Source organism: Leptodactylus fuscus, chromosome 1 (assembly GCF_031893055.1).
Source record: "Leptodactylus fuscus isolate aLepFus1 chromosome 1, aLepFus1.hap2, whole genome shotgun sequence".
NCBI classification, from domain to species: Eukaryota; Metazoa; Chordata; class Amphibia; order Anura; family Leptodactylidae; genus Leptodactylus; species Leptodactylus fuscus.
In genome coordinates, this window is record NC_134265.1 from 240,009,151 (window position 1) to 240,033,253 (window position 24,103).

The window sequence follows — 24,103 nt, forward strand, 5'->3', positions numbered from 1 at the left end:
TCCAGCATAGATCATCTAGGTTGCTAATAGTTACAGAATAATGGTAAAATTCGGTTGTACATTTGCCGTTTTGGCATTAAGCAAAAATCTAAAAAATCCAAACAAAAGTGTCAAACTCTTACGATCAACATGATACGTATGAGAATGATGCAAACTTTTCAAAGCAACTCTCTGCCTGAACAGGAACCTGAACCCTAGACCCTCAGATTAAAAGTCTGATGCTCTACCGACTGAGCTATCCAGGCTCTACAAAATTTAATACTGTACCTCAAATTGGAATTAATGAACATGTGAATAGATCTGCTTTAAGAGAGAGTGTTCAATTATGGTTTTATGGGTGATTCTAGAATATGCAAAGTGTCTAATCCTATTTCCAGCATAGATCATCTAGGGTGCTAAAAGTTACAGAATAATGGTAAAATTCGATTGTACATTTGCAGTTTTGGCATTAAGCAAAAATCTAGAAAATCCAAACAAAAGTTTCAAACTCTTTTGATCAACATCATACGTATGTGAATGATGCATACTTTTCAAAGCAACTCTCCGCCTGAACAGGGACTTGAAACCTGGACCCTCAGATTAAAAGTTCGATGCTCTACCGACTGAGCCATCCAGGCTCTACAAAATTTAATACTGTACCTCAAATCGGAATTAATGTACATGTGAATAGATCTGCTTTAAGAGAGAGTGTTCAATTATGGTTTCATGGGTGATTCTAGAATATGCAAAGTGTTTAATCCTATTTCCAGCACAGATCATCTAGGGTGCTAATAGTTACAGAATAATGTTAAAATTCGATTGTACATTTGCAGTTTTGGCATTAAGCAAAAATCTAAAAAATCCAAACAAAAGTGTCAAACTCTTACGATCAACATGATACGTATGTGAATGATACATACTTTTCAAAAAAATTCTCCGCCTGAACAGAGACTTGAACCCTGGACCCTCAGATTAAAAGTCTGATGCTCTACCGACTGAGCTATCCAGGCTCTAAAAAATATAATACTGTACCTCAAATCGGAATTAATGTACATGTGAATAGATCTGATTTACGAGAGAGTGTTCAATTATGGTTTTATGGGTGATTCTAGAATATGCAAAGTGTCTAATTCTATTTATAGCATAGATAATCTAGGGTGCTAATAGTTACAGAATAATGGTAAAATTCGATTGTACATTTGCAGTTTTGGCATTAAGCAAAAATCTAGAAAATCCAAACAAAAGTTCCAAACTTTTATGATGAACATCATACGTATATGAATGATGCATACTTTTCAAAGCAACTTCTACGCCTGAACAGGGACTTGAACCCTGGACCCTCAGATTAAAAGTCTGATGCTCTACCGACTGAGCTATCCAGGCTCTCCAAAACATAATGCTGTACCCCAAATTGGAATTAATGTACATAAGAATACATCTCCTTTAAGTGAGAGTGTTCAATTAGGGATTCATGGGTGATTCTAGAATATGCAAAGTGTCTAATCCTATTTCCAGCACAGATCATCGAGGGTGCTAATAGTTACAGAATAATGGTAAAAGTTGATTGTACATTTGCAGTTTTGGCATTAAGCAAAAATCTAGAAAATCCAAACAAAAGTGTCAAACTCTTACGATCATGATGATACGTATGTGAATGATGCATACTTTTCCAAGAAATTCTTCGCCTGAACAGGGACTTGAACCCTGGACCCTCAGATTAAAAGTCTGATGCTCTACCGACTGAGCTATCCAGGCTCTCTGAAACATAATGCTGTACCCCAAATTGGAATTAATGTACATAAGAATACATCTCCTTTAAGTGAGAGTGTTCAATTAGGGATTTATGGGTGATTCTAGAATATGAAAGTGTCTATCCTATTTCCAGCATAGATCATCTGGGGTGATAATATTTAATGAATAATGGTAAAAGTCGATTGTACATTTGCAGTTTTGGCATTAAGCAAAAATCTAGAAAATCCAAACAAAAGTGTCAATCTCTTAATATCAACATGATACGTATGTGAATGATACATACTTTTCAAAAAAATTCTCCGCCTGAACAGGGACTTGAACCCTGGACCCTCAGATTAAAAGTCTGATGCTCTACCAACTGAGCTATCCAGGCTCTACAGAATATAATACTGTACCTCAAATCGGAATTAATGTGCATGTGAATAGATCTGCTTTAAGCGAGAGTGTTCAATTATGGTTTTATGGGAGATTCTAGAATATGCAAAGTGTCTAATCCTATTTCCAGCATAGATCATCTAGGTTGCTAATAGTTACAGAATAATGGTAAAATTCGATTGTACATTTGCAGTTTTGGCATTAAGCAAAAATCTAAAAAATCCAAACAAAAGTGTCAAACTCTTACGATGAACATGATACGTATGAGAATGATGCAAACTTTTCAAAGCAACTCTCTGCCTGAACAGGAACCTGAACCCTAGACCCTCAGATTAAAAGTCTGATGCTCTACCGACTGAGCTATCCAGGCTCTACAAAATTTAATACTGTACCTCAAATTGGAATTAATGAACATGTGAATAGATCTGCTTTAAGAGAGAGTGTTCAATTATGGTTTTATGGGTGATTCTAGAATATGCAAAGTGTCTAATCCTATTTCCAGCATAGATCATCTAGGGTGCTAAAAGTTACAGAATAATGGTAAAATTCGATTGTACATTTGCAGTTTTGGCATTAAGCAAAAATCTAGAAAATCCAAACAAAAGTTTCAAACTCTTTTGATCAACATCATACGTATGTGAATGATGCATACTTTTCAAAGCAACTCTCCGCCTGAACAGGGACTTGAACCCTGGACCCTCAGATTAAAAGTTCGATGCTCTACCGACTGAGCCATCCAGGCTCTACAAAATTTAATACTGTACCTCAAATCGGAATTAATGTACATGTGAATAGATCTGCTTTAAGAGAGAGTGTTCAATTATGGTTTCATGGGTGATTCTAGAATATGCAAAGTGTTTAATCCTATTTCCAGCACAGATCATCTAGGGTGCTAATAGTTACAGAATAATGTTAAAATTCGATTGTACATTTGCAGTTTTGGCATTAAGCAAAAATCTAAAAAATCCAAACAAAAGTGTCAAACTCTTACGATCAACATGATACGTATGTGAATGATACATACTTTTCAAAAAAATTCTCCGCCTGAACAGAGACTTGAACCCTGGACCCTCAGATTAAAAGTCGGATGCTCTACCGACTGAGCTATCCAGGCTCTAAAAAATATAATACTGTACCTCAAATCGGAATTAATGTACATGTGAATAGATCTGATTTACGAGAGAGTGTTCAATTATGGTTTTATGGGTGATTCTAGAATATGCAAAGTGTCTAATTCTATTTATAGCATAGATAATCTAGGGTGCTAATAGTTACAGAATAATGGTAAAATTCGATTGTACATTTGCAGTTTTGGCATTAAGCAAAAATCTAGAAAATCCAAACTTTTATGATGAACATCATACGTATATGAATGATGCATACTTTTCAAAGCAACTTCTACGCCTGAACAGGGACTTGAACCCTGGACCCTCAGATTAAAAGTCTGATGCTCTACCGACTGAGCTATCCAGGCTCTCCAAAACATAATGCTGTACCCCAAATTGGAATTAATGTACATAAGAATACATCTCCTTTAAGTGAGAGTGTTCAATTAGGGATTCATGGGTGATTCTAGAATATGCAAAGTGTCTAATCCTATTTCCAGCACAGATCATCGAGGGTGCTAATAGTTACAGAATAATGGTAAAAGTTGATTGTACATTTGCAGTTTTGGCATTAAGCAAAAATCTAGAAAATCCAAACAAAAGTGTCAAACTCTTACGATCATGATGATACGTATGTGAATGATGCATACTTTTCCAAGAAATTCTTCGCCTGAACAGGGACTTGAACCCTGGACCCTCAGATTAAAAGTCTGATGCTCTACCGACTGAGCTATCCAGGCTCTCAGAAACATAATGCTGTACCCCAAATTGGAATTAATGTACATAAGAATACATCTCCTTTAAGTGAGAGTGTTCAATTAGGGATTTATGGGTGATTCTAGAATATGAAAGTGTCTATCCTATTTCCAGCATAGATCATCTGGGGTGATAATATTTACAGAATAATGGTAAAAGTCGATTGTACATTTGCAGTTTTGGCATTAAGCAAAAATCTAGAAAATCCAAACAAAAGTGTCAATCTCTTAATATCAACATGATACGTATGTGAATGATACATACTTTTCAAAAAAATTCTCCGCCTGAACAGGGACTTGAACCCTGGACCCTCAGATTAAAAGTCTGATGCTCTACCAACTGAGCTATCCAGGCTCTACAGAATATAATACTGTACCTCAAATCGGAATTAATGTGCATGTGAATAGATCTGCTTTAAGCGAGAGTGTTCAATTATGGTTTTATGGGAGATTCTAGAATATGCAAAGTGTCTAATCCTATTTCCAGCATAGATCATCTAGGTTGCTAATAGTTACAGAATAATGGTAAAATTCGATTGTACATTTGCAGTTTTGGCATTAAGCAAAAATCTAAAAAATCCAAACAAAAGTGTCAAACTCTTACGATCAACATCATACGTATGAGAATGATGCAAACTTTTCAAAGCAACTCTCTGCTTGAACAGGAACCTGAACCCTAGACCCTCAGATTAAAAGTCTGATGCTCTACCGACTGAGCTATCCAGGCTCTACAAAATTTAATACTGTACCTCAAATTGGAATTAATGAACATGTGAATAGATCTGCTTTAAGAGAGAGTGTTCAATTATGGTTTTATGGGTGATTCTAGAATATGCAAAGTGTCTAATCCTATTTCCAGCATAGATCATCTATGGTGCTAAAAGTTACAGAATAATGGTAAAATTCGATTATACATTTGCAGTTTTGGCATTAAGCAAAAATCTAGAAAATCCAAACAAAAGTTTCATACTCATTTGATCAACATCATACGTATGTGAATGATGCATACTTTTCAAAGCAACTCTCCGCCTGAACAGGGACTTGAACCCTGGACCCTCAGATTAAAAGTTCGATGCTCTACCAACTGAGCTATCCAGGATCTGCAAAATATAATACTGTACCTCAAATCGGAATTAATGTACATGTGAATAGATCTGCTTTAAGAGAGAGTGTTCAATTATGGTTTCATGGGTGATTCTAGAATATGCAAAGTGTTTAATCCTATTTCCAGCACAGATCATCTAGGGTGCTAAAAGTTACAGAATAATGTTAAAATTCGATTGTACATTTGCAGTTTTGGCATTAAGCAAAAATCTAAAAAATCCAAACAAAAATTTCAAACTCTTACGATCATGATGATACGTATGTGAATGATGCATACTTTTCCAAGAAATTCTTCGCCTGAACAGGGACTTGAAACCTGGACCCTCAGATTAAAAGTCTGACGCTCTACCGACTGAGCTATCCAGGCTCTCTGAAACATAATGCTGTACCCCAAATTGGAATTAATGTATATAAGAATAGATCTCCTTTAAGTGAGAGTGTTCAATTAGGGATTTATGGGTTATTCTAGAATATGAAAGTGTCTATCCTATTTCCAGCATAGATCATCTGGGGTGATAATATTTACAGAATAATGGTAAAAGTCGATTGTATATTTGCAGTTTTGGCATTAAGCAAAAATCCAGAAAATGCAAACAAAAGAGTCAAACTCTTAAGATCAACATGATACGTATGTGAATGACACATACTTTTCAAAAAAATTATCCGCCTGAACAGGGACTTGAACCCTGGACCCTCAGATTAAAAGTCTGATGCTCTACCGACTGAGCTATCCAGGCTCTACAAAATGAAATACTGTACCTCAAATCGGAATTAATGTACACGTGAATAGATCTGCTTTAAGAGAGAGTTTTCAATTATGGTTTTATGGGTGATTCTAGAATATGTAAAGTGTCTAATCCTATTTCCAGCATAGATCATCTAGGGTGCTAATAGTTACAGAATAATGGTAAAAGTCGATTGTACATTTGCAGTTTTGGCATTAAGCAAAAATCTAGAAAATCCAAACAAAAGTGTCAATCTCTTAATATCAACATGATACGTATGTGAATGATACATACTTTTCAAAAAAATTCTCCGCCTGCACAGGGACTTGAACCCTGGACCCTCTGATTAAAAGTTTGATGCTCTACCGACTGAGCTATCCAGGGTCTAAAAAATATAATACTGTACCTCAAATCGGAATTAATGTACATGTGAATAGATTTGCTTTGAGAGAGAGTGTTCAATTATGGTTTTATGGGTGATTCTAGAATATGCAAAGTGTCTAATCCTATTTCCAGCATAGATCATCTAGGGTGCTAAAAGTTACAGAATAATGGTAAAATTCGATTGTACATTTGCAGTTTTGGCATTAAGCAAAAATCTAGAAAATCCAAACTAAAGTTTCAAACTCTTTTGATCAACATCATACGTATGTGAATGATGCATACTTTTCAAAGCAACTCTCCGCCTGAACAGGGACTTGAACCCTGGACCCTCAGATTAAAAGTCTGATGCTCTACCGACTGAGCTATCCAGGCTCTACAGAATATAATACTGTACCTCAAATCGGAATTAATGTGCATGTGAATAGATCTGCTTTAAGCGAGAGTGTTCAATTATGGTTTTATGGGTGATTCTAGATATGCAAAGTGTCTAATCCTATTTCCAGCATAGATCATCTAGGGTGCTAATAGTTACAGAATAATGGTAAAATTCGATTGTACATTTGCAGTTTTGGCATTAAGCAAAAATCTAAAAAATCCAAACAAAAGTGTCAAACTCTTACGATCAACATGATACGTATGAGAATGATGCAAACTTTTCAAAGCAACTCTCTGCCTGAACAGGAACCTGAACCCTAGACCCTCAGATTAAAAGTCTGATGCTCTACCGACTGAGCTATCCAGGCTCTACAAAATTTAATACTGTACCTCAAATCGGAATTAATGTACATGTGAATAGATCTGCTTTAAGAGAGAGTGTTCAATTATGGTTTTATGGGTGATTCTAGAATATGCAAAGTGTCTAATCCTATTTCCAGAATAGATCATCTAGGGTGCTAATAGTTACAGAATAATGGTAAAATTCGATTGTACATTTGCAGTTTTGGCATTAAGCAAAAATCTAGAAAATCCAAACAAAACATTCAAACCGTTTTGATCAACATCATACATATGTGAATGATGCATACTTTTCAAAGCAACTCTCCGCCTAAACAGGGACTTGAACCCTGGACCCTCAGATTAAAAGTTCGATGCTTTACCGACTGAGCTATCCAGGCTCTACAAAATATAATGCTGTACCTCAAATCGGAATTAATGTACATGTGAATAGATCTGCTTTAAGAGAGAGTGTTCAATTATGGTTTCATGGGTGATTCTAGAATATGCAAAGTGTCTAATCCTATTTCCAGCACAGATCATTTGGGTTCTAATAGTTACAGAATAATGTTAAAATTCGATTGTACATTTGCAGTTTTGGCATTAAGCAAAAATCTAGAAAATAAAAACAAAAGTTTCAAATTCTTTTGATCAACATCATACGTATGTGAATGATGCATGCTTTTCAAAGCAACTCTCCGCCTGAACAGGGACTTGAACCCTGGACCCTCAGATTAAAAGTTCGATGCTCTACCGACTGAGCTATCCAGGCTCTACAAAATATAACACTGTACCTCAAATCGGAATTAATGTACATGTGAATAGATCTGCTTTAAGAGAGAGTGTTCAATTATGGTTTCATGGGTGATTCTAGAATATGCAAAGTGTTTAATCCTATTTCCAGGACAGATCATCTAGGGTGGTAATAGTTACAGAATAATGTTAAAATTCGATTGTACATTTGCAGTTTTGGCATTAAGCAAAAATCTAAAAAATCCAAACAAAAGTGTCAAACTCTTACGATCAACATGATACGTATGTGAATGATACATACTTTTCAAAAAAATTCTCTGCCTGAACAGGGACTTGAACCCTGGACCCTCAGATTAAAAGTCTGATGTTCTACCGACTGAGCTATCCAGGCTCTAAAAAATATAATACTGTACCTCAAATCGGAATTAATGTACATGTGAATAGATCTGCTTTATGAGAGAGTGTTCAATTATGGTTTTATGGGTGATTCTAGAATATACAAAGTGTCTAATCCTATTTCCAGCATAGATCATCTATGGTGCTAAAAGTTACAGAATAATGGTAAAATTCGATTGTACATTTGCAGTTTTGGCATTAAGGAAAAATCTAGAAAATCCAAACAAAAGTTTCATACTCTTTTGATCAACATCATACGTATGTGAATGATGCATACTTTTCAAAGCAACTCTCCGCCTGAACAGGGACTTGAACCCTGGACCCTCAGATTAAAAGTTCGATGCTCTACCGACTGAGCTATCCAGGCTCTACAAAATATAATACTGTACCTCAAATCGGAATTAATGTACATGTGAATAGATCTGCTTTAAGAGAGAGTGTTCAATTATGGTTTCATGGGTGATTCTAGAATATGCAAAGTGTTTAATCCTATTTCCAGCACAGATCATCTAGGGTGCTAATAGTTACAGAATAATGTTAAAATTCGATTGTACATTTGCAGTTTTGGCATTAAGCAAAAATCTAAAAAATCCAAACAAAAGTGTCAAACTCTTACGATCATGATGATACGTATGTGAATGATGCATACTTTTCCAAGAAATTCTTCACCTGAACAGGGACTTGAAACCTGGACCCTCAGATTAAAAGTCTGATGCTCTACCGACTGAGCTATCTAGGCTCTCTGAAACATAATGCTGTACCTCAAATTGGAATTAATGTATATAAGAATAGATCTCCTTTAAGTGAGAGTGTTCAATTAGGGATTTATGGGTGATTCTAGAATATGAAAGTGTCTACCCTATTTCCAGCATAGATCATCTGGGGTGATAATATTTACAGAATAATGGTAAAAGTCGATTGTACATTTGCAGTTTTGGCATTAAGCAAAAATCTAAAAAATGCAAACAAAAGTCTCAAACTCTTAAGATCAACATGATACGTATGTGAATGATACATACTTTTCAAAAAAACTCTCCGCCTGAACAGGGACTTGAACCTGGACCCTCAGATTAAAAGTCTGATGCTTTACCGACTGAGCTATCCAGGCTCTACAGAATATAATACTGTACCTCAAATCGGAATTAATGTGCATGTGAATAGATCTGCTTTAAGAGAGAGTGTTCAATTATGGTTTCATGGGTGATTCTAGAATATGCAAAGTGTTTAATCCTATTTCCAGCACAGATCATCTAGGGTGCTAATAGTTACAGAATAATGTTAAAATTCGATTGTACATTTGCAGTTTTGGCATTAAGCAAAAATCTAAAAAATCCAAACAAAAGTGTCAAACTCTTACGATCAACATGATACGTATGTGAATGATACATACTTTTCAAAAAAATTCTCCGCCTGAACAGGGACTTGAACCCTGGACCCTCAGATTAAAAGTCTGATGCTCTACCGACTGAGCTATCCAGGCTCCAAAAAAGTATAATACTGTACCTCAACTCGGAATTAATGTACATGTGAATAGATCTGCTTTAAGAGAGAGTGTTCAATTATGGTTTCATGGGTGATTCTAGAATATGCAAAGTGTTTAATCCTATTTCCAGCACAGATCATCTAGGGTGCTAATAGTTACAGAATAATGGTAAAAGTCGATTGTACATTTGCAGTTTTGGCATTAAGCAAAAATCTAGAAAATCCAAACAAAAGTGGCAAACTCTTACGATCAAGATGATACGAATGTGAATTATGCATACTTTTCAAAGCAATTCTCTGCCTGAACAGGGACTTGAACCCTGGACCCTCAGATTAAAAGTCTGATGCTCTACCGACTGAGCTATCCAGGCCCTCCGATATATAATGCTGTACCCCAAATCGGAATTAATGTACATAAGAATACATCTCCTTTAAGTGAGAGTGTTCAATTAGGGATTTATGGGTTATTCTTGAATATGCAAAGTGTCTATCCTATTTCCAGCATAGATCATCTGGGATGCTAATATTTACAGAATAATGGTAAAAGTCGATTGTACATTTGCAGTTTTGGCATTAAGCAAAAATCTAGAAAATCCAAACAAAAGTGTCAATCTCTTAATATCAACATGATACGTATGTGAATGATACATACTTTTCAAAAAAATTCTCCGCCTGAACAGGGACTTGAACCCTGGACCCTCAGATTAAAAGCCTGATGCTGTACCAACTGAGCTATCCAGGCTCTACAGAATATAATACTGTACCTCAAATCGGAATTAATGTGCATGTGAATAGATCTGCTTTAAGCGAGAGTGTTCAATTATGGTTTTATGGGTGATTCTAGAATATGCAAAGTGTCTAATCCTATTTCCAGCATAGATCATCTAGGTTGCTAATAGTTACAGAATAATGGTAAAATTCGATTGTACATTTGCAGTTTTGGCATTAAGCAAAAATCTAGAAAATCCAAACAAAAGTTTCAAACTCTTTTGATCAACATCATACGTATGTGAATGATGCATACTTTTCAAAGCAACTCTCCGCCTGAACAGGGACTTGAAACCTGGACCCTCAGATTAAAAGTTCGATGCTCTACCGTCTGAGCTATCCAGACTCTACAAAATATAATACTGTACCTCAAATCGGAATTAATGTACATGTGAATAGATCTGCTTTAAGAGAGAGTGTTCAATTATGGTTTCATGGGTGATTCTAGAATATGCAAAGTGTTTAATCCTATTTCCAGCACAGATCATCTAGGGTGCTAATAGTTACAGAATAATGTTAAAATTCGATTGTACATTTGCAGTTTTGGCATTAAGCAAAAATCTAAAAAATCCAAACAAAAGTGTCAAACTCTTACGATCAACATGATACGTATGTGAATGATACATACTTTTCAAAAAAATTCTCTGCCTGAACAGGGACTTGAACCCTGGACCCTCAGATTAAAAGTCTGATGCTCTACCGACTGAGCTATCCAGGCTCTAAAACATATAATACTGTACCTCAAATCGGAATTAATGTACATGTGAATTGATCTGCTTTATGAGAGAGTGTTCAATTATGGTTTTATGGGTGATTCTAGAATATGCAAAGTGTCTAATCCAATTCCCAGAATAGATCATCTAGGGTGCTAATAGTTACAGAATAATGGTAAAATTCGATTGTACATTTGCAGTTTTGGCATTAAGCAAAAATCTAGAAAATCCAAACAAAAGTTTCAAACTTTTATGATCAACATCATACGTATATGGATGATGCATACTTTACAAAGCAACTTCTCCGCCTGAACAGGGACTTGATCCCTGGACCCTCAGATTAAAAGTCTGATGCTCTACCGACTGAGCTATCCAGGGTCTAAAAAATATAATAATGTACCTCAAATCGGAATTAATGTACATGTGAATAGATCTGCTTTACGAGAGAGTGTTCAATTATGGTTTTATGGGTGATTCTAGAATATGCAAAGTGTCTAATTCTATTTCCAGCATAGATCATCTAGGGTGCTAATAGTTACAGAATAATGGTAAAATTCGATTGTACATTTGCAGTTTTGGCATTAAGAAAAAATCTAAAAAATCCAAACAAAAGTGTCAAACTCTTACGATCAACATGATACGTATGTGAATGATGCATACTTTTCAAAGCAACTTCTCCGCCTGAACAGGGACTTGAACCCTGGACCCTCAGATTAAAAGTCTGATGCTCTACCGACTGAGCTATCCAGGCTCTCTGAAACATAATGCTGTACCCCAAATTGGAATTAATGTATATAAGAATAGATCTCCTTTAAGTGAGAGTGTTCAATTAGGGATTTATGGGTGATTCTAGAATATGAAAGTGTCTATCCTATTTCCAGCATAGATCATCTGGGGTGATAATATTTACAGAATAATGGTAAAAGTCGATTGTACATTTGCAGTTTTGGCATTAAGCAAAAATCTAGAAAATGCAAACAAAAGAGTCAAACTCTTAAGATCAACATGATACGTATGTGAATAATACATAATTTTCAAAAAAATTCTCTGCCTGAACAGGGACTTGAACCCTGGACCCTCAGATTAAAAGTCTGATGCTCTACCGACTTAGCTATCCAGGCCCTCCGAAATTTAATGCTGAACCCCAAATCGGAATTAATGTACATAAGAATACATCGCCTTTAAGTGAGAGTGTTCAATTAGGGATTTATGGGTGATTCTAGAATATGCAAAGTGTCTAATCCTATTTCCAGCATAGATCATCTAGGGTGCTAATAGTTACAGAATAATGGTAAAAGTCGATTGTACATTTGCAGTTTTGGCATTAAGCAAAAATCTAGAAAATCCAAACAAAAGTGTCAAAGTCTTACGATCAAGATGATACGTATGTGAATGAAGCATACTTTTCAAAGCAATTCTCCGCCTGAACAGGGACTTGAACCCTGCACCCTCAGATTAAAAGTCTGATGCTCTACCAACTGAGCTATCCAGGCCCTCTGAAATATAATGCTGAACCCCAAATCGGAATTAATGTACATAAGAATACATCTCCTTTAAGTGAGAGTGTTCAATTAGGGATTTATGGGTGATTCTAGAATATGCAAAGTGTCTATCCTATTTCCAGCATAGATCATCTGGGATGCTAATATTTACAGAATAATGGTAAAAGTCAATTGTACATTTGCAGTTTTGGCATTAAGTAAAAATTTAGAAAATCCAAACAAAAGTGTCAAACTGTTAAGATCAACATGATACATATGTGAATGATACATACTTTTCAAAAAAATTCTCCGCCTGAACAGGGACTTGAACCCTGAACCCTCAGATTAAAAGGCTGATGCTCTACCGACTGAGCTATCCAGGCTCTTCAAAATATAATACTGTACCTCAAATCGGAATTAATGTACACGTGAATAGATCTGCTTTAAGAGAGAGTGTTCAATTATGGTTTTATGGGTGATTCTAGAATATGCAAAGTGTCTAATCCTATTTCCAGCATAGATCATCTAGGCTGCTAATAGTTACAGAATAATGGTAAAATTCGATTGTACATTTGCAGTTTTGGCATTAAGCAAAAATCTAGAAAATCCAAACAAAAGTTTCAAACTTTTATGATCAACATCATACGTATATGAATGATGCATTTTTTTCAAAGCAACTCTCTGCCTGAACAGGGACTTGAACCCTGGACCCTCAGATTAAAAGTCTGATGCTCTACCGACTGAGCTATCCAGGCTCTACAAGATATAATACTGTACCTCAAATCGGAATTAATGTACATGTGAATAGATCTGCTTTAAGAGAGAGTGTTCAATTATGGTTTTATGGGTGATTCTAGAATATGCAAAGTATCTAATCCTATTTCCAGCACAGATCATCAAGGGTGCTAATAGTTACAGAATAATGTTAAAATTCGATTGTACATTTGCAGTTTTGGCATTAAGCAAAAATCTAGAAAATCCAAACAAAAGTTTCAAACTCTCATGAACAACATCATACGTATCTGAATGATGCATACTTTTCAAAGCAACTCTCTGCCTGAACAGGGACTTGAACCCTGGACCCTCAGATTAAAAGTCTGATGCTCTACCGACTGAGCTATCCAGGCCCTCCGAAATATAATGCTGTACCCTAAATTGGAATTAATGTACATAAGAATACATCTCCTTTAAGTGAGAGTGTTCAATTAGGGATTTATGGGTGATTCTAGAATATGCAAAGTGTCTATTCTATTTCCAGCATAGATCCTCTGGGATGCTAATATTTACAGAATAATGGTAAAAGTCGATTGTACATTTGCAGTTTTGGCATTAAGCAAAAATCTAGAAAATCCAAACAAAAGTGTCAAACTGTTAAGATCAACATGATACGTATGTGAATGATACATACTTTTCAAAAAAATTCTCCGCCTGAACAGGGACTTGAACCCTGAACCCTCAGATTAAAAGACTGATGCTCTACCGACTGAGCTATCCAGGCTCTTCAAAATATAATACTGTACCTCAAATCGGAATAAATGTACATGTGAATAGATCTGCTTTAAGAGAGAGTGTTCAATTATGGTTTTATGGGTGATTCTAGAATATGCAAAGTGTCTAATCCTATTTCCAGCATAGATCATCTAGGGTGCTAAAAGTTACAGAATAATGGTAAAATTCGATTGTACATTTGCAGTTTTGGCATTAAGCAAAAATTTAAAAAATCCAAACAAAAGTGTCAAACTCTTACGATCAAGATGATACGTATGAGAATGATGCAAACTTTTCAAAGCAACTCTCGGCCTGAACAGAAACCTGAACCCTAGACCCTCAGATTAAACGTCTGATGCTCTACCGACTGAGCTATCCAGGCTCTCTGAAATATAATGCTGTACCCCAAATTGGAATTAATGTACATAAGAATAGATCTCCTTTAAGTGAGAGTGTTCAATTAGGGATTTATGGGTGATTCTAGAATATGAAAGTGTCTATCCTATTTCCAGCATAGATCATCTGGGGTGATAATATTTACAGAATAATGGTAAAAGACGATTGTACATTTGCAGTTTTGGCATTAAGCAAAAATCTAGAAAATGCAAACAAAAGTCTCAAACTCTTAAGATCAACATAATACGTATGTGAATGATACATACTTTTCAAAAAAATTCTCCGCCTGAATAGGGACTTGAACCCTGGACTCTCAGATTAAAAGTCTGATGTTCTACCGACTGAGCTATCCAGACTCTACAAAATAAAATGCTGTACCTCAAATCGGTATTAATGTACATGCGAATAGATCTGCTTTAAGAGAGAGTGTTCAATTATGGTTTTATGGGTGATTCTAGAATATGCAAAGTGTCTAATCCTATTTCCAGCATAGATCATCTAGGGTGCTAATAGTTACAGAATAATGTTAAAATTCGATTGTACATATGCAGTTTTGACATTAAGCAAAAATCTAAAAAATCCAAACAAAAGTGTCAAACTCTTACGATCAACATCATACGTATGTGAATGATGCATTTTTTTCAAAGCAACTCTCCGCCTGAACAAGAACCTGAACCCTGGACCCTCAGATTAAAAGTCTGATGCTCTACCGACTGAGCTATCCAGGCTCTCCAAAACATAATGCTGTACCCCAAATCGGAATTAATGTACATAAGAATACATCTCCTTTAAGTGAGAGTGTTCAATTAGGGATTCATGGGTGATTCTAGAATATGCAAAGTGTCTAATCCTATTTCCAGCATAGATCATCTAGGGTGCTAATAGTTACAGAATAATGGTAAAAGTCGATTGTACATTTGCAGTTTTTGCATTAAGCAAAAATCTAGAAAATCCAAACAAAAGTGTCAAACTCTTACGATCATGATGATACGTATGTGAATGATGCATACTTTTCAAAGAAATTCTTCGCCTGAACAGGGACTTGAACCCTGGACCCTCAGATTAAAAGTCTGATGCTCTACCGACTGAGCTATCCAGGCTCTACAGAATATAATACTGTACCTCAAATCGGAATTAATGTACATGTGAATAGATCTGCTTTAAGAGAGAGTGTTCAATTATGGTTTCATGGGTGATTCTAGAATATGCAAAGTGTCTAATCCTATTTCCAGCACAGATCATTTAGGGTGCTAATAGTTACAGAATAATGTTAAAATTCGATTGTACATTTGCAGTTTTGGCATTAAGCAAAAATCTAAAAAATCCAAACAAAAGTTTCAAACTCTTACGATCAAGATGATACGTATGAGAATGATGCAAACTTTTCAAAGCAACTCTCTGCCTGAACAGGAACCTGAACCCTAGACCCTCAGATTAAAAGTCTGATGCTCTACCGACTGAGCTATCCAGGCTCTACAAAATATAATACTGTACCTCAAATCGGAATTAATGTACATGTGAATAGATCTGCTTTAAGAGAGATCTATTCTTCGCCTGAACAGGAACTTGAACCCTGGACCCTCAGATTAGAAGTCTGATGCTCTACCGACTGAGCTATCCAGGATCTCTGAAATATAATTCTGTACCCAAAATTGGAATTAATGTACATAAGAATATATCTCCTTTAAGTGAGAGTGTTCAATTAGGGATTTATGGGTGACTCTAGAATATGAAAGTGTCTATCCTATTTCCAGCATAGATCATCTGTGGTGATAATATTTACAGAATAATGGTAAAAGTCGATTGTACATTTGCAGTTTTGGCATTAAGCAAAAATCTAGAAAATCCAAACAAAAGTCTCAAACTCTTAAGATCAACATGATACGTATGTGAATGATACATACTTTTCAAAAAAATTCTCCGCCTGAACAGGGACTTGAACCCTGGACCCTCAGATTAAAAGTCTGATGCTCTACCGACTGAGCTATGCAGGCTCTACAAATTTTAATACTGTACCTCAAATCGAAATTAATGTACATGTGAATAGATCTGCTTTAAGAGAGAGTGTTCAATTATGGTTTTATGGGTGATTCTAGAATATGCAAAGTGTATAATCCTATTTCCAGCATAGATCATCTAGGGTGCTAATAGTTACAGAATAATGGTAAAATTCGATTGTACATTTGCAGTTTTGGCATTAAGCAAAAATCTAGAAAATCCAAACTCTTATGATCAACATCATACGTATGTGAATGATGCATACTTTTCAAAGCAACTCTCTGCCTGAACAGGGACTTGAACCCTGGACCCTCAGATTAAAAGTCTGATGCTCTACCGACTGAGCTACCCAGGCTCTACAAAATATAATACTGTACCTCAAATCGGAATTAATGTACATGTGAATAGATCTGCTTTAAGAGAGAGTGTTCAATTATGGTTTCATGGGTGATACTAGAATATTCAAAGTGTCTAATCCTATTTCCAGCATAGATCATCTAGGATGCTAATAGTTACAGAATAATGGTAAAATTCAATTGTACATTTGCAGTTTTGGCATTAAGCAAAAATCTAAAAAATCCAAACAAAAGTGTCAAACTCTTACGATCAACATGATACGTATGAGAATGATGCACGCTTTTCAAAGGAACTCTTCGCCTGGACAGGAACCTGAACCCTGGACCCCCAGATTAAAAGTCTGATGCTCTACCGACTGAGCTATCCAGGCTCTCCAAAACATAATGCTGTACCCCAAATCGGAATTAATGTACATAAGAATACATCTCCTTTAAGTGAGAGTGTTCAAATAGGGATTTATGGGTGATTCTAGAATAAACAAAGTGTCTAATCCTATTTCCAGCAAAGATCATCTAGGGTGCTAATAGTTACAGAATAATGGTAAAAGTCGATTGTACATTTGCTGTTTTGGCATTAAGCAAAAATCTATAAAATCCAAACAAAAGTGTCAAACTCTTACGATCAAGATGATACGTATGTGAATGATGCATACTTTTCAAAGCAATTCTCCGCGTGAACAGGGACTTGAACCCTGGACACTCAGATTAAAAGTCTGATGCTCTACCGACTGAGCTATCCAGGCCCTCCGAAATATAATGCTGTACCCCAAATTGGAATCAATGTACATAAGAATAGATCTCCTTTAAGTGAGAGTGTTCAATTAGGGATTTATGGGTGATTCTAGAATATGCAAAGTGTATATCCTATTTCCAGCATAGATCATCTGGGATGCTAATATTCACAGAATAATGGTAAAAGTCGATTGTACATTTGCAGTTTTGGCATTAAGCAAAAATCTAGAAAATGCAAACAAAAGTGTCAAACTCTTAAGATCAACATGATACGTATGTGAATGATACATACTTTTCAAAAAAATTCTCAGCCTGAACAGGGACTTGAACCCTGGACCTTCAGATTAAAAGGCTGATGCTCTAACGACAGCTATCCAGGCTCTACAGAACATAATAATGTACCTCAAATAGGAATTAATGTACATGTGAATAGATCTGCTTTAAAACAGAGTGTTCAATTATGGTTTTATGGGTGATTCTAGAATATGCAAAGTGTCTAATCCTATTTCCAGCATAGATCATCTAGGGTGCTAATAGTTACAGAATAATCGTAAAATTCGATTGTACATTTGCAGTTTTGGCATTAGGCAAAAATCTAGAAAATCCAAACAAAAGTTTCAAACTCTTATGATCAACATCATACGTATGTGAATGATGCATTTTTTTCAAAGCAACTCTCTGCCTGAACAGGGACTTGAACCCTGGACACTCAGATTAAAAGTCTGATGCTCTACCGACTGAGCTATCCAGGATCTACAAAATATAATACTGTACCTCAAATCGGAATTAATGTACATGTGAATAGATCTGCTTTAAGAGAGAGTGTTCAATTATGGTTTTATGGGTGATTCTAGAATATGCAAAGTGTCTAATGCTATTTCCAGCATAGATCATCTAGGGTGCTAATAGTTACAGAATAATGTTAAAATTCGATTGTACATTTGCAGTTTTGGCATTAAGCAAAAATCTAAAAAATCCAAACAAAAGTGTCAAACTCTTACGATCAACATGATACGTATAAGAATGATGCACACTTTTCAAAGCAACTCTCCGCCTGAACAGGAACCTGAACCCTGGACCCCCAGATTAAAAGTCTGATGCTCTACCGACTGAGCTATCCAGGTTCTCCAAAACATAATGCTGTACCCCAAATCGGAATTAATGTACATAAGAATACATCTCCTTTAAGTGAGAGTGTTCAATTAGGGATTTATGGTTGATTCTAGAATAAACAAAGTGTCTAATCCTATTTCCAGAATAGATCATCTAGGGTGCTAATAGTTACAGAATAATGTTAAAATTTGATTGTACATTTGCAGTTTTGGCATTTGGCAAAAATCTAGAAAATCCAAACAAAAGTTTGAAACTCTTTTGATCAACATCATAAGTATGTGAATGATGCATATTTTTCAAAGCAACTCTCCGCCTGAACAGGGACTTGAACCCTGGACCCTCAGATTAAAAGCCTGATGCTCTACCGAGTGAGCTATACAGGCTCTACAAAACATAATGATGTACCCCAAATCTGAATTAATGTACATAAGAATACATCTCCTTTAAGTGAGAGTGTTCAATTAGGGATTTATGGGTGATTCTAGAATAAACAAAGTGTCTAATCCTATTTCCAGCATAGATCATCTAGGGTGCTAATAGTTACAGAATAATGTTAAAATTCGATTGTACATTTGCAGTTTTGGCATTAAGCAAAAATCTAGAAAATCCAAATAAAAGTTTGAAACTCTTTTGATCAACATCATACGTATGTGAATGATGCATATTTTTCAAAGCAACTCTCTGCCTGAACAGGAACCTGAACCCTAGACCATCAGAATAAAAGTCTGATGCTCTATCTTCTGAGCTATCCAGGCTCTACAAAATAAAATACTGTACCTCAAATCGGAATTAATGTACATGTGAATAGATCTGCTTTAAGAGAGAGTGTTCAATTATGGTTTTATGGGTGATTCTAGAATATGCAAAGTGTCTAATCCTATTTCCAGCATAGATCATCTAGGGTGCTAATAGTTACAGAATAATGTTAAAATTCGATTGTACATTTGCAGTTTTGGCATTAAGCAAAAATCTAGAAAATCCAAATAAAAGTTTCAAACTCTTATGATCAACATGATACGTATGTGAATGATGCATTTTTTTCAAAGCAACTCTCTGCCTGAACAGGGACTTGAACCCTGGACCCTCAGATTAAAAGTCTGATGCTCTACCGACTGAGCTATCCAGGATCTACGAAATTTAATACTGTACCTCAAATCGGAATTAATGTACATGTGAATAGATCTGCTTTAAGAGAGAGTGTTCAATTATGGTTTTATGGGTGATTCTAGAATATGCAAAGTGTCTAATCCTATTTCCAGCATAGATCATCTAGGGTGCTAATAGTTACAGAATAATGGTAAAATTCGATTGTACATTTGCAGTTTTGGCATTAGGCAAAAATCTAGAAAATCCAAACAAAAGGTTCAAACTGTTGTGATCAACATCATACGTATGTGAATGACGCATTTTTTTCAAAGCAACTCTCTGCCTGAACAGGGACTTGAACCCTGGACCCTCAGATTAAAAGTCTGATGCTCTACCGACTGAGCTATTCAGGCTCTACAAAATATAATACTGTACCTCAAATCGGAATTAATGTACATGTGAATAGATCTGCTTTCAGAGAGAGTGTTCAATTATGGTTTTATTGGGTGATTCTAGAATATGCGAAGTGTCTAATCCTATTTCCAGCATAGATCATCTAGGGTGCTAATAGTTACAGAATAATGTTAAAATTCGATTGTACATTTGCAGTTTTGGCATTAAGCAAAAATCTAAAAAATCCAAACAAAAGTGTCAAAATCTTACGATCAACATGATACGTATGAGAATGATGCACACTTTTCAAAGCAACTCTCCGCCTGCACAGGAACCTGAACCCTGGACCCCCAGATTAAAAGTCTGATGCTCTACCGACTGAGCTATCCAGGCTCTCCAAAACATAATGCTGTACCCCAAATCGGAATTAATGTACATAAGAATATATCTCCTTTAAGTGAGAGTGTTCAATTAGGCATTTATGGGTGATTCTAGAATATGCAAAGTGTCTATCCTATTTCCAGCATAGATCATCTGGGATGCTAATAGTTACAGAATAATGGTAAAAGTCGATTGTACATTTGCAGTTTTGGCATTAAGCAAAAATCCAGAAAATCCAAACAAAAGTGTCAAACTCTTAAGATCAACATGATACGTATGTGAATGATACATACTTTTAAAAAAAATTCTCCGCCTGAACAGGGACTTGAACCCTGGACCCTCACATTAAAAGTCTGATGCTCTACCGACTGAGCTATCCAGGCTCTACAGAATATAATACTGTACCTCAAATCGGAAAAAATGTACATGTGAATAGATCTGCTTTAAGAGAGACTGTTCAATTATGGTTTTATGGGTGATTCTAGAATATGCAAAGTCCTATTTCCAGCATAGATCATCTAGGGTGCTAATTAGAGATGAGCGAACACTAAAATGTTCGAGGTTCGAAATTCGATTCGAACAGCCGCTCAATGTTCGTGTGTTCGAACGGGTTTCGAACCCCATTATCGTCTATGGGGAACAGATACTCGTTAAGGGGGAAACCCAAATCCGTGTCTGGAGGGTCACCAAGGCCACTATGACACCCCAGGAAATGATGCCAACACCTCTAGAATGACACTGGGACAGCAGGGGAAGCATGTCTGGGGGCATCTAACACACCAAAGACCCTCTATTACCCCAACATCACAGCCTAACAACTACACACTTTACACACTCAATACCACCTCTCTGACAGTAGGAAAACACCTTGAAACATGTGTATTTGGCACTGGCAGTGAGGAGAGCTTGTCACCAGCAGTGAATTTGGCCCTTGTAGTAAGTTGAGGTTGGCACCAACATTTGTTTTGAAAATCAGGGTGGATTGAGCCTCTAACCAGCAGAGTTTGGGCAAATTCATGGTGGAGGGAGCCTCTAAAAACCCCAGTTTGGACCAATTCATGGTGGAGGGAGCCTCTAAAAACCCCAGTTTGGACCAATAATGGTGGAGGGAGCCTCTAAAAACCCCAGTTTGGACCAATTCATGATGGAGGGAGCCTCTAAACAGCCCAGTTTGGGCAAATTCATGGTGGAGGGAGCCTCTAAAAACCCCCAGTTTGGACCAATTCATGGTGGAGGGAGCCTCTAAAAACCCCAGTTTGGACCAATTCATGGTGGAGGGAGCCTCTAAAAACCTCAGTTTGGACCAATTCATGATGGAGGGAGCCTCTAAACAGCCCAGTTTGGGCAAATTCATGGTGGAGGGAGCCTCTAAAAACCCCCAGTTTGGACCAATTCATGGTGGAGGGAGCCTCTAAAAACCCCAGTTTGGACCAATTCATGGTGGAGGGAGCCTCTAAACAGCCCAGTTTGGGCAAATTCATGGTGGAGGGAGCCTCTAAAAACCCCAGTTTGGACCAATTCATGGTGGAGGGAGCCTCTAAAAACCCCAGTTTGGACCAATTCATGGTGGAGGGAGCCTCTAAACAGCCCAGTTTGGGCAAATTCATGGTGGAGGGAGCCTCTAAACAGCCCAGTTTGGGCAAATTCATGGTGGAGGGAGCCTCTAAAAACCCCAGTTTGGACCAATTCATGGTGGAGGGAGCCTCTAAAAACCCCAGTTTGGACCAATTCATGGTGGAGGGAGTCTCTAAAAACCCCAGTTTGGACCAATTCATGGTGGAGGGAGCCTCTAAAAATCCCAGTTTGGACCAATTCATGGTGGAGGGAGCCTCTAAACAGCTCAGTTTGGGCAAATTCATGGTGGAGGGAGCCTCTAACCAGCAGAGTTGGTGGAAATCAGGGTGGAGGGAGCCTCTAACCAGCAGAGTTGGGGGAAATCAGGGTGGAGGGAGCCTAGTATTAGCAGAATTGTGCAACGCTTATGGTGGATGAGTATGAGGATGCGGAGGAATTGGAGAGGTTGAGTACAGACATGGAGTTTCATGTTGGGGTGCTTTACACAGGTGGGCACAAAAATGAAGGCTCTATCCAGTGGTGGTTCATTTTTATCAAAGTGAGCCGGTCGGCACTCTCAGCTGACAGACGGGTGCGCTTGTCAGTGATGATGCCACCGGCTGCACTGAACACCCTCTCAGATAGGACGCTGGCGGCAGGACAGGACAGCACCTCCAAGGCATATAGGGCAAGTTCAAGCCACAGGTCCAACTTCGACACCCAATACGTGTAGGGCGCAGAGGGGTCGGAGAGGACAGGGCTGTGGTCGGAAAGGTATTCCCGCAACATGCGCCTATACTTCTCACGCCTGGTGACACTAGGACCCTCCGTGCCGGCACTTTGGCGAGGGGGTGCCATCAAGGTGTCCCAGACCTTAGACAGTGTGCCCCTCGTTTGTGTGGACCGGTGAGAACTTGGTTGCCTACTGGAGGAACTGCCCTCCCTGCCGCCAACGTCACATGCTGGAAACATCTCCATCATATTCTGCACCAATTGCCTGTGGCAAGCAGTGATGCGATTGGCCCTCCCCTCTACCGGAATAAAAGACGAGATGTTTTTATACCGAGGGTCAAGGATAGCAAAGATCCAGTACTGGTTGTCCTCCATGATTTTGACAATACGCTTGTCGGTTGTAAAGCACCCCAACATGAACTCAGCCATGTCTGCCACAGTGTTAGTTGGCATGACTCCTCTGGCCCCACCGGAAAGTTCAATCTCCATTTCCTCCTCATCCTCCATGTCTACCCATCCGCGCTGCAACAATGGGACGATTCGAAGTTGCCCGGAAGCCTCCTGTATCACCATCACATCATCGGACAACTCTTCTTCCTCCTCCTCCTCCATTAAACGCGATGAAGCGGACAGATGTGTGGACCTACTCTCCAGCTGTGACGGATCGGATGCTATCCCTGACTCCTCTGTGTGATCTGAGTTATCCCTGATGTCAATCAGGGATTCTCTCAGAACACACAAGAGCGGGATTGTAAGGCTCACCATCGCATCCTCAGAGCTCACCCTCCTTGTGGACTCCTCAAAGACCCGTAGGATGTCAAAAAGGTCTCTCATCCATGGCCACTCACTGATGTGAAACTGAGGCAGCTGACTTTGTGGCACCCTAGGGTTTTGTAGCTGGTATTCCATCAAAGGTCTCTGCTGCTCAACCACTCTATTCAACATCTGAAACGTTGAGTTCCAGCGTGTGGGGACGTCGCACAAAAGCCGTTGTTGTGGCACATGCAGGCGTTGCTGGAGAGATTTTAAGCTAGCAGCGGCTACTGTCGACTTGCGAAAGTGGGCGCACATGCGCCGCACTTTCACCAGTAGCTCTGGAACATTGGGGTAGCTCTTTAGGAAACGTTGCACCACTAGGTTGAAGACGTGGGCCAGGCATGGAACATGTTGGAGTCCGGCAAGCTCCAGAGCTGCTACCAGGTTCCGGCCGTTATCACAAACGACCATGCCTGGGCCCAGGTGCAGCGGCTCAAACCATATTGCCGTCTCATCGAGGAGGTCATCCCTCACCTCGGAGGCAGTGTGCTGTCTGTCCCCCAAGCTGATCAGCTTCAGCACAGCCTGCTGACGTCTACCAACGCCAGTGCTGCAACGTTTCCAACTCGTA

The 24,103-nt window shown here is 37.8% G+C and overlaps 8 non-coding genes across 8 annotated transcripts; all 8 read right to left on the bottom strand.

Moving 5' to 3' along the window:
* Nucleotides 1-2,031: 2,031 nt before the first annotated feature.
* On the bottom strand, nt 2,032-2,104 carry TRNAK-UUU (transfer RNA lysine (anticodon UUU)). The gene has a single exon. It is a non-coding gene; the product is annotated as a tRNA-Lys (tRNA).
* Nucleotides 2,105-4,249: 2,145 nt separating this feature from the next.
* Nucleotides 4,250-4,322, bottom strand: TRNAK-UUU (transfer RNA lysine (anticodon UUU)). The gene has a single exon. It is a non-coding gene; the product is annotated as a tRNA-Lys (tRNA).
* A 5,501-nt stretch (nt 4,323-9,823) lies between these two features.
* On the bottom strand, nt 9,824-9,896 carry TRNAK-UUU (transfer RNA lysine (anticodon UUU)). Its single transcript has one exon. It is a non-coding gene; the product is annotated as a tRNA-Lys (tRNA).
* A 1,042-nt stretch (nt 9,897-10,938) lies between these two features.
* Nucleotides 10,939-11,011, bottom strand: TRNAK-UUU (transfer RNA lysine (anticodon UUU)). The gene has a single exon. It is a non-coding gene; the product is annotated as a tRNA-Lys (tRNA).
* Nucleotides 11,012-13,169: 2,158 nt separating this feature from the next.
* TRNAK-UUU (transfer RNA lysine (anticodon UUU)) lies at nt 13,170-13,242 on the bottom strand. The gene has a single exon. It is a non-coding gene; the product is annotated as a tRNA-Lys (tRNA).
* Nucleotides 13,243-13,541: 299 nt separating this feature from the next.
* TRNAK-UUU (transfer RNA lysine (anticodon UUU)) lies at nt 13,542-13,614 on the bottom strand. Its single transcript has one exon. It is a non-coding gene; the product is annotated as a tRNA-Lys (tRNA).
* A 2,308-nt stretch (nt 13,615-15,922) lies between these two features.
* On the bottom strand, nt 15,923-15,995 carry TRNAR-UCU (transfer RNA arginine (anticodon UCU)). The gene has a single exon. It is a non-coding gene; the product is annotated as a tRNA-Arg (tRNA).
* Nucleotides 15,996-19,996: 4,001 nt separating this feature from the next.
* Nucleotides 19,997-20,069, bottom strand: TRNAK-UUU (transfer RNA lysine (anticodon UUU)). The gene has a single exon. It is a non-coding gene; the product is annotated as a tRNA-Lys (tRNA).
* Between the last annotated feature and the right edge of the window lie 4,034 nt (nt 20,070-24,103).